A 17,144-nucleotide genomic window follows, 5' to 3' on the forward strand; every position below is an offset into this window, starting at 1 on the left:
AATTATTAGACACACACAGATGTTCTATGAATGATGTACATGTTTTGCCATATTTTCACAATGCCACATGATCGATGTTATCAGAAACATCTTCTGTTGGGTCTTCTATATCATCATCCCTTGTCAATTGTAAATCATTGATGTCACCTGCTGCTGACATGTTCACCCCGGGCTGTGGAGAAAAAGTAGCTTCAACTTCTTCATTCTCTCCTCCTATGTCATACAAGTCTCGTGGTTTCACATGAACCACTACACTCCATTCTTGATCTACTTCATCACGTACATAGTACACGAGATTGGCTTTTGATACCAACATATACGGTTCATCCTCTTCTCGATCACCGGTGTGAATTGGACGAGTGAAATTAACGCTGGTAAGGTCCAGATGGTCTTGTTTGATTCCTCTGCCCGTAGTTATATCAGCCCAAATACATCTGAACAAAACCACTATGAAATGGCAGCTGTAGTTCAGTTCGATTATGTCCACAATTTTTCCATAATATGGAACACTACCAATAGCCACTCTATTGTCACGTATGCTGGCATAACTTCTTGTATTAGATGAGACATAAACTCCACTATTTTGTGTTTTCAGCACGTCTTCCTTTGTGATAGTTCTAAACTTGTACCCATTGACGTTGTACGCCCCAAAACGTCTTGCCTGAAGCATGGGACCACATGCCAGCAACTTCATTCCTTTCGAATATACAGTACTGTACATTCGAACCTAGCACCATAAATTATAGTTTGTTCGTATTAAATATTATAATTCATAATATATAAAAAATAAGTCACAAATAAGGTGGTCAGCTTAAATTTCTACGAACCTCACGCTTGAATCGACGAGAAAATTCTGCATGCACAACACGGTCTATCTTAGATTGCGACCTTGTTTGATCCCGTAATTTTTGCTTGGTTTCTTCCTTAAATGTACTTTATGACATAACAAGAAATTAGTCCAAAGACTGAGTGTTTGAAATGGGTTATATTCGTGCTTAATGATTACATGTGCATACTTACTCAATAAATGGAGCAACGGCCTCGCAATTGACTAGCACATGACGGTGTGCCTAATCTCCTTCCATTGGGGTTAGTACAAAATGTGAAACAGCCCTTGAAGCTTTTCCAATTTCTGGGAACATAGTACTTCCTGTATTGTTTGTAATATCCATAGGTTGATCGTCAACTCGCGCTGGTCGGTTGATTCTAGTCTCAATATTATCCAAATATCTGGAGCAGAATGTCAAAATCTCCTCGGATAAATAGCCCTCCGCAATTGAGCCTTCTGCTTGTGCCATGTTACGCACGTATTGCTTCAATCGTCCTAAGTTCCTTTTACATAAAGTCGACATAACGCTTAGTAAATACGTAACAAAATTGAAAAAAAAGGTCTTAAATGCATTCAGTAGCAAGCTAACCTTTCTATTGGATACATCCACCGATAATATACTGGGCCACCAAGTTTTAGGTCATCAACGAGATGCACTGTAAGGTGAACTATGACAGTGAAGAAGGATGGAGGAAAAATCATTTCCATCTGACACAGAGTTTGCACAACATGATTTTGAAGGGCACCAAGCTGCATAGGATTTACAGCCTTTCCACAGAGTTCTCGAAAAAATGAGGACAGATTCGCAATCACAGTCGATACCGGACTTGGTAATGCATTCTTCACCAAAATTGGAAGTAATTGTTCCATTAGAATGTGGCAGTCGTGACTCTTCAACCCATATAACTTGCGCTGCCGGATGTCAACACAACGAGCAATATTGCTCGAGTAACCATTTGGAAAGACCACGTTCTGTAGAGTATTCAGGAATACATCCTTCTATGGATTTGACATTGTGAAGATTGCTGAAGGATATTTACCACCTTCGTCTGGCCACAATTTAGGCCTTATGCCCATGCTTTGTAAATCTTTGCGAGTTTTAAGATTATCTTTTGATTTGACTCTATCATTTAAGATCATGAAGACCACATTGTCACAAATATTTTTCTCTATGTGCATCACGTCAAGGTTATGACGCAACATGTGATCCTTCCAGTACGGGAGATCAAAGAACACACTCCTCTTTTTCTAATATGACTCATCTTGATATGCATCTTCACCAATGCGTCTTCTTTTGGCTGTCAGAGATGAGTTCTTCCCAAACAATACTTGCATGCTACACTGTTGCCTTAAGACATCTATTCCAGAAAACTTCTTTGGTAGATCCCTGCTTTCAGCTTGTCCGTCAAATCGACTACGGTCTAGTCTATATTTATGGCTCTAAGTCAAGAAGCGGCGATGTCCCATGTAACACCATTTTCGACTGAATGTTAGTCGCTGAGGCTTAGCGTCCACATTACAGTTCGGACATGCTAACCCACTGTACATGTTCCATCCAGATAAATTTTCCAACCCCGGAAAATTGCTAATAGTCCACATTAGCGCCACACGCATCTTGAAAGTGGTCCTCTTATTAGCATCATAAGTTTCAACACCATCCCACAATTGCTTCAACTCATCCACCAAGGGCTCCAGATATACATCTATGTCATTACCTGGCATTTTAGGACCGGGAATAATCATAGATAGGATAAAAGATGTTTGTTTCATGCAAAATCATGGAGGAAGATTGTACGGAATAAGAATCACAGGCCAAATGGAATACTTCGTACTCATATTTCTGAAAGGATTAAATCTGTCACTAGCTAAAGCTAAACGAATATTGTGCAGATAGTTGGAAAAACATGGATACTTTGCATCAAATTCTTTCCATGCTTCAGCGTCCCTTAGATGCCTCAAGTACCCATCATTATTATCAGACTCTTTATGCCATACCATGTCAGTTGAAGTCTTGCTACACATGAATAACCGTTGTAGTCGTGGTATAAGAGGAAAGTAACGGAGAGTTTTTTGCTGGGAGAGGCTTTCCGTTCTTCCTGATCGGTATTTTGAGTTTCGTAACGGAACCCTTTCGTGTTTTTTGCTTCCATCGTGAAGTCCCACACTGCTTGCATTTGGTAGCATCTTCATCATCACCCCGATACAACATGCAATCATTCGGGCATGCATCAACCTTTTTGTATTCAATCCCCAACTTTTGTATAGTTTTCTTTGCTTCATAGAAAGTGGATGGGAATTTGGCTTGCTCGAATGCATCCCGCAATAAGTCTAAGATCATCGACGTAGCCTTGTCACTCACCCCGCACATACACTTAATGTGATACAGTTTCACCAGAAAAGACAACTTTGAGTATTTCGAGCAGCCGGGATATAATTCCTCCGCTCCATCCGCAAGAAGATCGGTAAAATCCTTTGCCTCGCGACTTGGACCATCGTACAAGTACGAAAACTCCAGATCATCGTCTTCTACAGGATCCCCTTTTGTGGTCTCCTCACCTCTAGGAGGCATTGTGAAGTTAAATGCCTCATGCACCATTTGAAGATATGGATTTCTCTCGGTTGTAACTTTCTCAAGTATCGGTGTGCCAGTAGATATATCCTCAGCTACTTTTTCACCATGACACAACCACAAATTATATCCAGGAGGAAAAGGCTTTATCAACAGGTGGTCGTGGTCGTACGCATCCTTTCTTGTTTGCATAAATTGAAACCCACATTGAGGGCATGGACACTTTATCATGTTATCTGACGATGCATTTGCAAATGCAAAGTCTAGGAACTTATTAAGTCCTCGTCTATATTCTATGCTATCTCGTGGCTTAAGAATTCAGGTTTTGTCCATATCTATTGTACACCAAAAAACACACATAAATAAATTTTATGCAAATGCTTGATTTGTACCGTGCTATTTTAAATTTAGTTTTCAAATTATGTTGATCTAATATAATATAATTTGAATTAAATGGAATTTATGTTCTAGTTAAACTTTAAGTTTTTACTTTAATTAAGTCATTCGAATATTTAGAACATATATTTAAATAATATTTTAAATTGCTAATACGTATATGTATATACTTATTTATTTAAATTAGTCTCTCAATTTTTTATTAATAATAACATGTTTTACTCAAGTTATGTAACATATAAATAACTATAATTTAAATGTTTAAAATTTAAATAAATATAATTTAAAATTTTAAAATTTTAAACCTAATTGTTTGGATAATATATAATTTCATATATTTGTTAATAATTTTTTTTGGTGACTTAAGATGAATAAATTCAAAATAAAAGAAAAAAACCTCAAGAAAAATTGCAAGCCGACAACAAGAACACATAAATAATTACGCACTATATGTTTATAAGCCGACAAAATATTCTGAAAAGTGTATCAAAAAGATGTAACATAGTAAGTACATATAAAATAATGTCCAAAACATTTAAGAAATTCATCAAAATTTTTTCAAACAGTTTTATCACTAAAATTAATTTAATATGATTATATTATATCACAATAATATAAGATAATTAGGTGAACCGACTGAACCAGTCAGGTTTATCAAAAGACCGATTCTCTAAATAAAGAAAAAAAAGAAAACCCCACCCCCTAAAACACCCGACCCCTCTCCCATCTGTCTCACTCTCTCATAGAAACCAAAATCCCTAGTTGCTTAACCTAGGGGAGAAAAGAGCGCCGCCCACATTAGCCCCCAGCCACTGCCCCACTAACCACTGTCAGCTCCCCCAGCCGCCGCCACTCTTCTCTTCCTAACCGTATCTGCTCGTCGCGGGCCAGTCACCGTCGCAGGTCACTCACCGTCGCTGTTCACTCACGTCGCGGGTCACTCACGTCGCGGGTAAGTTCTGGGTTTCTACTTTCTGGCATTGTTTTCAACTTTTCATTTTTGGTTCTGGCATTTTGTTCTTCAGACTTCATTTCTTCTGCCCTTCTTGTTTTTTTTAATTTTTTAAATTTTTTATTTTGTTTCTTATATGATTAATCAAATGTATGTTGACTTTGAGTATTCTGCTGTATTCAATTTTTTTCTATCTTTTCCTTTATGCAATGTTCAATTTTTTTTATTCTGTCAATGCTACTGAGATTGAAATTTTAAATCATTAGTTAAATTTGCTTCTGTTGTGTATTATAGTTTTGGTTTTATTTTGGATTGATTGGTTGTATGATTTGCTGATTTTTCTTAGTTAAACTATCTAAAAATTACTGCTTTAGTTCATTGTTGAACCTTGTTAAGCTTGCTTTAGTTCTCAAGTTGCTTGTTGCTTAAATTTAAAGGGATTGTGAATTTGGATTTAAGCTGTTATTGAAGTTTCCTTTGTTTAGGTGTTCTTCAATCTCCAAGTGAAACTTACCCTTTGGCAATTTAAGCATACACGTTCAATTTAGAGCACCCGAGAATGCTGATTGTTAGATATTTCTTTCTGTGTTGCTTTGTTTTCAATATTCCTATAGGTGTTGTGTTGTTGTTGTGTTTTAAATGTTCTTTTGAAACTTTTTTGTGTTGTTGCTGTGTTGTAATTTTTTTTATTTGAATGTTTCTACTGATTAGCTCTCTGAGGACCTACACACTGACTAGCATTATTGCAATAAAGCTTTCCATGTTAAAATTTTTTGGCAAAAATAACTTTGAGACGATGCGATAAATTTAAATACATTTGGAGTTTTCTTATTGTGTAGGAGAAATTTAAGAAACCTATTTAAAAATTTAGATGAAGCACCTAATAACTAACGAGTTTCGGGGTATAGAGTTTAAAGAGTTAGTTTGAAGCATAGCAATTAATCTTAAAGACGAAACCAGAGCTAATAGGAAAAAACAAGCAATATTGTCATACGAATGAAAAGAAATAGTTAAATAACTCTAGTAATGAGATTTTGAATTACTTGGAAAATTAAGTACAACAAAACCTTGATTATAACAATTGGAAAGGAGATTAGTGTTTAACAATGAAAATGGTGGTACCTGGAAGAATGTGTAGTTGGAAATTGATGAAACCCACAGACGACTGTTGTTGGAACCTAAAATTTTATAAGAAGAAGAGTGGAGATAATGAGTTTACAATTATACTTAAGTGAAATCTGTTATTATATAGTCGACCAAACTCATTTAAAATATAAGATATTATCAAGTCTGTTTTGAAGATAAGTAAAAGAAAAAACGAATTTGCCTATATTCTCCGGATTTACAGTCTATTTTTGAAAACAAGGCTTTTTTTTCAGTTACAAATAATTAAATAGAAGGATAACTTGATTAAATAAAATGTTAAAATAAGTAGTAGGAGAAACGGGCTACTCAACTCAAATAACAAAAAAATTTAAATTTGAAATCAAATAAGCTAGTTAAGTAAATGCCGAAAAATCTGATTGAGATGAAGTTGTTAGGATTTCAAAAAACCACCCAATATTTTAGCAAAATTTGAAATCAAATAAGATAGTTAAGTAAAAGCCAAAAAATCTCATTGAGATGAAGTTGTTAGGATTTCAAAAAACCACCCAACGTTTTAGCAAAATTTGAAATCAAATAAGATAGTTAAGTAAAAGCCGGAAAATCTGATTGAGATGAAGTTGTTAGGATTTCAAAAACCACCAAATATTTTAGCATTCAGTGTCTCCCCTCTTCATAACCTACTCTGCGCTTCCTTCACCCCGAACCACTTTATAATTCTTATTTTAGATAGATTTTGCACGAATACTGAGCTTATTCCTCTGCACAATAATCATGTCCTTTTAATCATTGAGAAGAAGGCTCTTAAATTTAACCAAAGGGTTGAAGTGATAACGAAACCGTGATTTTTGGTTTTATAATTTCTGTCCAGTCACTTAAGGTTACTAAATTTTCCATCATTGTTCCTTTTTCACTCTCATGTAATTAGTTTATATTGTTTATATCTTTCTTCAATTGATGATTAGTTTGATGATGATTTCTCCTATGTAACAGATTTTCGTCTTTTGCATGAGCTCTTTTTCATAATGTTTTTATGTTGTTACTGCAACATAGTTCCAAACAACAAAGATAAGGAATGGGTCACGTTGTTATCATTTTTATTCTCCAAATTGTTCATTCAAAAAATTTTTATCTTCTTTTCACGGATTTCCAGCACAAGCAGAACAAGCAGTTATAGCACAAGCACTACAAAGCAGGAATTGCTAGATTCTGTTCTTTCCACAGAGTTCCAACACAGTTCTAGCACACCGGCGCCTGCCGCCTGATGAGCGGATAATTTATACGCTTTTTGGCATTGTTTTTAGGTAGTTTTTAGTAAGTTCAAGCTACTTTTAGGGATGTTTTCATTAGTTTTTATGTTAAATTCACATTTCTGGACTTTACTATGAGTTTGTGTGTTTTTCTGTGATTTCAGGTAATTTCTGGCTGAAATTGAGGGACATGAGCAAAACTCTGATAAGGAGGCTGACAAAGGACTGTTGATGCTGTTGGAATCTGACCTCCCTGTACTCGAAATGGATTTTCTGGAGCTACAGAACTCCAAATAGCGCGCTCTCAACGGCGTTGGAAAGTAGACATCTAGAGCTTTCCAGCAATATATAATAATCCATACTTTATTCGGGATTAGATGACGTAAACTGGCGCTCAACGCCAGTTCCATGTTGCTGTCTGGAGTCAAACGCCAGAAACACGTCATGACCCAGAGTTGAACGCCCAAAACACGTTACAACTTGGCATTCAACTCTAAAAGAAGCCTCAACTCGTGGATAGATCAAGCTCAGCCCAAATATACACCAAGTGGGCCCTGGAAGTGGATTTATGCATCAATTACTTACTCATGTAAACCCTAGTAGCTAGTTTATTATAAATAGGACTTTTTACTAGTGTATTAGACATCTCTGGACGCCTAGTCCTTAGACCATGGGGGCTGGCCATTCGGCCATGCCTGAACCTTTCACTTATATATTTTCAACGGTGGAGTTTCTACACACCATAGATTAAGGGTGTGAAGCTCTGCTGTACCTCAAGTTTCAATGCAATTACTATTATTTTCTATTCAATTCTCTTTTATTCCTATTCTAAGATATTCGTTGCACTTCAACTTGATGAATGTGATGATCCGTGACACTCATCATCATTCTCACCTATGAACGCGCGTGACTGACAACCACTTCCGTTCTACCTTAGGCCGGGCGCATATCTCTTAGATTCCCCAACAGAATCTTCGTGGTATAAGCTAGATAGATGGCGGCATTCATGGGAATCCGAAAAGTCTAACCTTGTCTGTGGTATTCCGAGTAGGATTCCGGGATTGAATGACTGTGACAAGCTTCAAACTCCTGAAGGCTGGGCGTTAGTGACAGACGCAAAAGAATCAAGGGATTCTATTCCAACCTGATTGAGAACCGACAGATGATTAGCCGTGCTGTGACAGAGCATAGGACCATTTTCACTGAGAGGATGGAATGTAGCCATTGACAACGGTGATGCCCTACATACAGCTTGCCATGGAAAGGAGTAAGAAGAAATTGGATGAATGTAATAAGAAAGTAGAGATTCAAGAGGAGCACAGCATCTCCATACGCCTATCTGAAATTCCCACTATTGATTCACATAAGTATTTCTATCCTATTTTATTTTCTGTTTATTATTAATTTTCGAACTTATCATAAACCAATTTAATCCGCCTAACTGAGATTTACAAGGTGACCATAGCTTGCTTCATACCAACAATCTCCGTGGGATCGACCCTTACTCACGTAAGGTATTACTTGGACGACCCAGTACACTTGCTGGTTAGTTGAACGGAGTTGTGAGATTCTCTAACAGTGCCTGTTACTCTTTTGGTCCAACAACAACACTAAGCTGTTGGTGCCATTACCAGGGATTATTAAGATCCCAATTCATCATACCATGATCTCTTTGGGGTATTCTTGATAGAGCCAATATTTAAATTTCATACAAGTACAAAGAGACCAACTTTGAGGATCACAATTTCGTCCACCACCGCCTGTATTTGCATCCTCCATCCACCGCCGCTGCAACACCCCTGTCCCCTTTCTTTTTGCCCTGTTCTAGTTCTATTCTTCCAGATTCTGGTCCATTTTCCTGTTTAATTTTACTAAGTTTGAATAATTTGGTTAATTATTTGATTTTGGAGCGAACACACTTGGGCCCAACTTCTCAAATTTCGTCATTCATCTTTGAATTAACCTGAGGCAAACACTTTTGTGGCTAAAATTCTCCTCCCCAATTTATTTACTTATTTATTTTTATCTATTAATGTCTTTTATATATTTGTCTCTCTCTATTTTTTTGGTCTTACAGAACATACACACTCTCCCTCAGTCTAACCCAGAATTCGAACCCTTTTCAAATTTAAATTGTATTATTTGAACTCTGAATAAATGAGACCAAAAAAAAATAATGTTATTATAAATGGACCAGTACTTTTCTATCTCTACTGAAGTCGTTACAAGAGAAGTTCATATTTTGGACCTATATATTGAAAATGGACTTATGGTTGTTGCTGTAATTATTGAGATTGTGTGATCCTATTTATCCACTATATCGATGCTGATTTTGCTGCCATATGCTTACCGATTCAACTGGATTGTGCGTAAACATTGCTGTTTAGAATTATGTTCATCATACAATCATGATATTCTTGAGTTTGAATTGCAGTTTGTTCGCTTATCTGATATATTGTTGACATATTGCTGCTGGGATTCTTGAGGTTGAGCTGCATTTTGATTATCTGATTTTGAAAATTAGTTCTTTCTCCAACTATTAATCTGCGTTGATTGTGATTGTGTTTTTACCTTTAGGAACAAGATATGATTTTGTTATTGTTATTCATTCATCCATTGCCTCGAAGATTTTATTGTTCTGTGTTTTTTTTTTTCTGCTCACTTTTTTGTTTACGTCCTTTGATGCTTTTTGTTTACCTCGAGATCTGAAATGTTGCTGTCCCTTTTTGTTGATGTTGATCTGGATTTTTTTTTTAAATTCAGTCCACATGAAAATTATAAGCTAATTAGAAGCTTTGTTGTTCTTTTGTTGGCTTTGGTTGTTCTTCTGGTTTGGACAGGGAGGGATAAAAAAACCATACTTTGATTAAAACTGGCTTTTTGGTTAAAAAATCTGGTATTAAAATTTGATGTTAAAAATAAAACCAGATTTTAAATTTGGATATTTTAAAACCAGATTTAAAATTGGATTTTTAATTTCGATATTAAAAAACTGGATTTAACATCTGGTTAATAAATGACACCAGATTTAAATATTAAACCCGCTATGAAATAGGTTTTTGTTTCTTCAAACCCGTATTAAACCTGTGGCTCTTTTTAATCCGGTTCCAGTTTGGTATCATGAACCATAAAATTGGTTCTAAAGTGGATCTTGTTTGGATTTTTGAAAATCCAAACCATGGCGACTCCTACCCAAATGTTATGATACTGAATTTTTCTACCTTTGGTTATTGATGATCTGCTTCTTTACATGCAAGATAGACCTGTTACGTACCAATCAGACGTTTTCAACATTTACAAAATTAATTAGAGATACCTGAAAAAGTTGTTGCTATAGAAAGGTTGAATAAGTATCAATTTTTAATGAGTCTTACCCCCAATCTTTGGTTTACAGCCTCAACACTGGGCATGACTAGTTCAGGGAAAATTTAATACGATAGATATTTACATCTCAAAAGTTTCTATTTAACAACTTCTTTAATGCTCAATTTGCTAAGGTTACATTAATTTCTCATTTTACTTAGTCAAATGTTTGTTGGGGATGAAAAGTTGTTGCCAATGTCGTCTTTAACACCACCGAGTTTGTCTCCTTTATTAGCACCTTTGAAAGTTGATAACAAACTTTGAATTGATTATTTAATTTCATTTATTTATTATTATTCAGCAACAAAATTGCTATATAATGCCTTAAATGTTGTTTGAAACTTGATTGATATAATTGGTATATTCATTTTGCACTATTTGGTTTTCCATTGTCGTTCTATTGCTGGTTCTCTAATGACCTTGTGTTGGTAAAGGAATAATCAAATGCCAAGAAAACCTCGGTACACCGTTAGTAATGCAGCCGAAATTGTAGCTGGTCCTAATAGTCAAACCCACGCTAATTCGGTGAGTTATTTCATGCACCACTTATTTAAAATGTTCATTTGCCTTTTAGTGTATACACTTCTTCAATATAATTTGTGGGAAAATCGAATAAAATAAATTGATGTTCTAACTACTTTGTTTTTAGCAAACGGATGGAACACATGATACGGGAGCAGGTACTTCAAGTGCACAGCGACGTGCAAGAGCCCCTCCACCACCGCGTTCAGGCAACGGTGCTCGACAATCCCGTGTTAACGCTGTACCCTTTCGACCACCTCGCAATGAAACACGGCTGGATTCGTCAGGTGACATTGGGGACACTCGAGCTCCTGCGACAAATAGAAAGCATCCACCGGATTCACATGAAGGTGTAGATGACCATTCAGAAGACGCAGACTATGACCCGGAGGCGGATGAGATCGAGTCATTTGATGACCATCTAGATAACATGTTTGCCGCACATGAAGCTGAACGTCAAGGCAATGCCAACAGCAAAAAAAAGGACACTGATTATTTGGTTGTTGATGTCATAGGTATTCTTCTGATGCTTGCTTCTTAGTAAATGTAATTATTCTTTTCCGTGCATTATACTCTCTTAGTAAAATAGCATTTGAAGTTTGTTCATTGCTGTTAGAAAATGGTGTGATCTCTTCTATGGAGCTGACTGTTAAGGAGGCATTAGCACTTCCTTCTGGAAAGAAGATCATTCTACACCATAACAGAGAGTTGTAACAAGTTGGTCAGGCAGCGGGCTTATTGAGCGGGTTATTGGGGACAATGGGGTCTGATTTTCAACAATTACCAATTTGTGCAAAGAGTTGGAAGACAATGAGCAAGGCTTCCAAGGAGCATGCGTATGACCAGGTTAAGGTAATGTTTACCCTTTTGCTTGATAAAGTAAGGCGTTATCGATGCTCGGTATAAATTGCTATTTTTTTACATATTAAATGAACAATAGAAGGAAAGATTAAGACGCACACACATGAAATCGACCATACGGATTTTTATAGAATATTCGATAAATTTCTAAGGAATCTTTTGTATAGTTTAAATTGCAGTATATAATTATATAGCTTAATCCCCAATTAATCTGATCCTTCATGTATAGCAATGTAACTAATAACTGTAGTAATAATACTAACAATATTAATGATAAAACTTATAAACCTCATGAGAATGTTAAAGCTATTCCTACTGCTATTAATTAGAGAGTGACTAGCTATTATTTATGATTTTCGGTTATTTGAAAATGTCTAAGGAAAATAAATTTGGACCACATTTGCACAAGTTGATTATGTTACCGTCCAAAGTTTGATATTTTGAATGTTTATGTGGTTTTAATTTTGTCTTGAGACATTATTTCATTGTTTCCTTTCTATGGGGATGCTGTTTTTTTGGTGATGCAACTCTCCTTTAGTAGGTGGATTTCTTTGGTTTTCTATTTTATTTGTTTTAGTCTGGTAAATTAGAGAAGGATAGTGCATGTTGGGTTTTCTTGTAGTTGACTACTGTGAATTTTGGTTGTCAAAAATTGTTGATGTCATAAAGTATGTCTTTTGATAATACATAAGTCTGTTAGAGGTGGTTAATTATTATATGTTGTCTTTTGATCTGAACTTCTTGTAGCGAGTCTTCCACTATGAGGACGATAAAAGAGGGTGGATAAAGCGGGGAATCGTACAAAGAATAGGAAGCTGCTGGAGGAATTCAAGAAATCATTTGTTCCATAAGGTTTATGACGAAGAACTAACTTTTGAGAAAAACATCAGGCGTAAGCCAACAGGAATAGAGGCAAATCATTGGAAAAAGTTTCTTCAATATCGGTTGGACGATGACACGAAGGTAACCAATATGTAGTTGAAATGTCATTGTATGTGATTTTAAATGGTAATGAATTACTCCTAACTATGATGAATTTATTATGATAGTGGAAAAACTACTACCCAAAAGTTCATCACCTTATCATTTTTTTGTTTCCTGAAATTGTACCCTCAAGGCTGATTTGGCAAATCATTAACAGTGTAGTAATTTATCCCGATAACATTTATTTTTCTTCATTTTGTGTGTAGGAGAAGTGTAGAATAAATGCCGTTAATCGTTCAAAGCAACAATACACACACACCGGAGGTTCTAAAACGATGGCAAGAAAGAGGCACCAAGAAGTAATTAATTTAACTTTAGTTTAAGAATGTTGACGTGTGTCTGGTAATACAGTGTTGTCTTTAATAAAAATGTGTGTTGATGAGTGTTATAGGAGCAACGATAGGGAAGGCCTATTGGGAGAGGAGAGGGATGGACCATAAGTCATAAAAAAAGAATGGAAATTATATGAATAAAGAAGCGCGTTTGGTTGGGGTAAATTATGTTCATTACTTTTTCAAATCTCCCTTTGCAATTACTATCATTGAATTTAGATTAGTGTAAATCCGGACCTCACATGTTTGCAGGAAGCAATTGAACTTATTGAGAGCCAAGACCCCTCTAGCAAGAAATTTTCACAGAATGATTCTCTTGCACAAGTGCTTGGCAAGGAGCACCCAGGAAGAGTTTGTAGACTCGGTATTGGTACATGTCCAAGTCGGTGTTTTCGTCATATTTCAGAGCAGTCGGACTACGGTGTACAGATTGAGGAGTATCAGATGGAGATTGTGAAACTCAAGGCGGAGGCAGCAGAACTCAAGGCAGCAGCAGCAGAGGAAAAGGCAAAAAGACAGAGAATGCAGACAGAGGCAGCTAAAGGGAAGGCAAAAATATAGACAATGGGAAATTTGTTGACATACGTAATCCAGCAGCAAGGAGGTAATTTGCCACCTGAAATAGCTGCGGATTTGGATTCTTTGAGAGGTGCACCAACCTCATCCCATTCAAAATGATGTGTGGGCACTAATGATTTAACTTATCAGTGTAGGAAGCGGAATACCCTTTTATTATTTACTTTCATAATGACTTTTGAGATATTTATTTGTAGTTTTTTATTTTGTTGACTTTATTTGTAGTTTACAGTAATGGATGCACTGAATGCAAATTATCATTATAATGATTCACCTTTGCAAAATTAATTATGTTTTATTTCGTGTGTTATTTTTGGATTGGCTGTTGCTTTTTTTAATAAATTAACGCAATTGAGTGGATGAACATATAAAGAATAAAAGAGGTGTCATATTTTATTATAAATTCTGTTTTTTTTTTTTAAAAAGTGTTACTCGACATTTGGCAGCGGTTTTAATCCGCTGCTATATTCATAACAGGATTAGTAAACGTATGATATTTTGCAGCGGTTGACAACTGCTGCAATCTCCCTTAAATCATATTTTCACAATTTAGTAGTGGATGAAACCGCTGTAAAATAATTCCGCTGTAAAATACCATCTAGCAGCGGTTGTACCAGCGGTTATTTATAACCGTTGCTAAGAGTTTAGCTGCACACTATCTTTCAGCAAATTTATCAATCGCTGCTATCCGTTTGACAACGGTTAAAAACCACTGCTAATTCTACAAATAACCGCTGCTATCTGTCGGATGTGGTGTAGTTTATCTTGCCATCTGTAGCCGGCCCACCCGGCGGCAGAGTGAAGCTCGGCACAACCGGAAAGTCAACGTGTCTAGTTACTGTCCTTCAAGATTATTCTGAAGTTGTCAACGGCATCCCTATGAAATTTACGGAATAAGTACCCTCGAGATTTACGAGAATACTCCCCTGGAAATAGAGTTCACAAAGAAGCCAAAATGCGTAGAATCTTCCAAGTGGATTCTCCTTTTTGACAATGAAATCGAGAAAGCTTGTGTGGGCATTGGTGGTCCCGAGGACCATGATCCTGATGACCTGCATGTTATCGTAGGAACATTTACCATTAAAAGGGCCAGATTCGGGTACAAGCTTGCGTTCTGTTATGAATCAAATTGTGTGGATATTGGAAGGTTTAATAAGAATGGTGAAGGTGGAAGGCGTTTGTATCTCACTAATGGTGAACCTTTTGATGTTGTGTTCATAGAGTCTAGTTCTTACAATAATGGAATTAGGTCTGTAGTTTAATTTGAATATGCATGTAAAAGTAGGGTTGAATGAATAATCATCATAATTTTTCTTGTGATGTATACAGTTGCAAGAAGAATCTTGTTGCAAAAGTGTTCACTATATATCGAACACATTTAATAAATATAATAACTTTTTCTATGAGTCCCTTTCTTGCATATGAAAGTAGGTTTATCATAAGTTCATAAATTTTGTTTAGAAAAGTTAATTATTGGTACGACCAATAAAAATTGTTTATATTGAAAAAGTTTTAATTGATAACTATGAGGTTGTGTTTGAAGATGCCGGTGTTGTCGATGGACGATACTCCATTATTGCATGAATCAAATGATCATTATATGCTAGTGTTGTATAATGTTGAAGAATAATGTAACAATCAATGTCATGTAATAAATTGGCTTATATCTTGTGATGTGTGACACATCTTGCATCTGTTACAATACGTGTGACAAGTGCTCTTCTAATTGTCATGTTTTGATGTTCATCACTTTATTGACGATCAATGATTAGTTTGTTAAATTTTTCTTTTTGTCTTACTGTTGCTACGTGTCTGAAGAAATTCATTGATAATTCGTTCTTCCGTTATAAAATAATTGTCTAATTATACTTACACTAATTACAGTAAGAATATTATTAAAAAACATGACTAGTCACATTAATGAAGATGATTTTATATGAATGTGATAGTTGAATATTATAAAATGATTTAACTAAACTCTATAATACGTGTTATTATTATAATTATTATTTTTATATAAACATATTTTTAGGTGGATAATCATATGGATGTTATGAATGGGGGATGTTACGGTGAAGTTGCCAATTTCATCTTTTTGTAAAGACGTTTTTCATTTTGTGGTTGTTATTGATTTAAAAGCGTATTATTAAAAGTGTTACTTAAAGAGAAAGTGTTACCCTTAATCGTTAACTTGGCTCTGATACCAATTTTTCAAATTCGATTTTTCTTTTAATTCTTCTTTCGAAATTTCTACTAACTCTTCATATTTTGCTTCGAATAAGTTTATAATTTGTATTGGTGGTGCTCTATTCAAAGGATTTTGATAAAAATAATTTGCAACTTCATAATCTAAAGTATTAACCATTTCTACAATTTCTCTTGTATTTGTTATATGATTATTTATTACTAGTCCTTGATGTATATTTATAATTCTGATTTCATATTTATAATTTTTTAATTCTGTTCTAATTTCTATCATAATTATAATATTCTTTTTTTACAGGGATTATTATATATAAAATATTTTATGTGTTTGTCTTTTTCTTTAATATAATTTCTTAAATCCTCAAAAACTTCTTTTATTTCTACACTTTCTCTTTCTTCTAAATATCTTTCTAATTTTTCAATTTCATTCTCCATCTTTTCTTTCAACAGCTTTAATTCTTTTAAATCGTAATATGGTTTTCCAGGCATTTATAAATTTCCTAAATTTAGTTCCATCTTGTTAATATTTATTCTTATTTCTATCTTTTTTATTATAAGATCATCAATTTCGACCTGAAGATTATTTAATTCTTTTTTATACTCCTCTATTTTATTTTTTAATTTTTTCGCTCTTTTCCTTTTTATTTTATTTTCTGGTTTCTCAATCTTTTTATACTTCATAAATTAGGTAATCTTATTATAATTCTAAAAATAGTTTTGTTTAGCATTATTTATTTTAGAATTTCTGCAAATTCTATCATCGATTCATGACTATTTTCTAGAGATTCTATTAATTTTTCTAGCTCTTCAACTTCTTTTTTCAACTTGTTATAGATTATTTTTAGAGCTTCAAATGCTCTTTGATTTATTTCAGAAAACTGCAAATAATTTAAACGATTCTCTCTTTCAAAGAGCTCTTGTTTCTTATCTTGATAAGTTACATATATTTCTTCCTTATTTATTGTCATAATTTAATATTTAGGGTTTCATTTAATTTTTCGACCTTTTTTGTTAATTCTTTTATTTCAGAGTTTTCTTCTTTAATTTTTAATTTAGATAAACTTAAAGGACTATTGATTTTAGATTCTCTTATTTGAAAATTTGATGAAACCGATCTTTTTGATGGTTCTTTTAATAATAGAACTGGGTTTTCAATAGCTTTATATTTTGGTATTTCTGTTTTTACAATTTTCTGAAATAA

At 34.7% G+C, this 17,144-nt stretch overlaps 1 pseudogene; it reads left to right on the forward strand.

The window, feature by feature from the left end:
- Window positions 1-15,000, forward strand: part of LOC130978999 (kunitz-type trypsin inhibitor-like 2 protein) — a 61,564-nt pseudogene extending 46,564 nt beyond the window's left edge.
- The last annotated feature ends 2,144 nt before the right edge of the window (window positions 15,001-17,144 follow it).

This window comes from Arachis stenosperma, chromosome 5 (genome assembly GCF_014773155.1).
Source record: "Arachis stenosperma cultivar V10309 chromosome 5, arast.V10309.gnm1.PFL2, whole genome shotgun sequence".
NCBI classification, from domain to species: domain Eukaryota; kingdom Viridiplantae; phylum Streptophyta; class Magnoliopsida; order Fabales; family Fabaceae; genus Arachis; species Arachis stenosperma.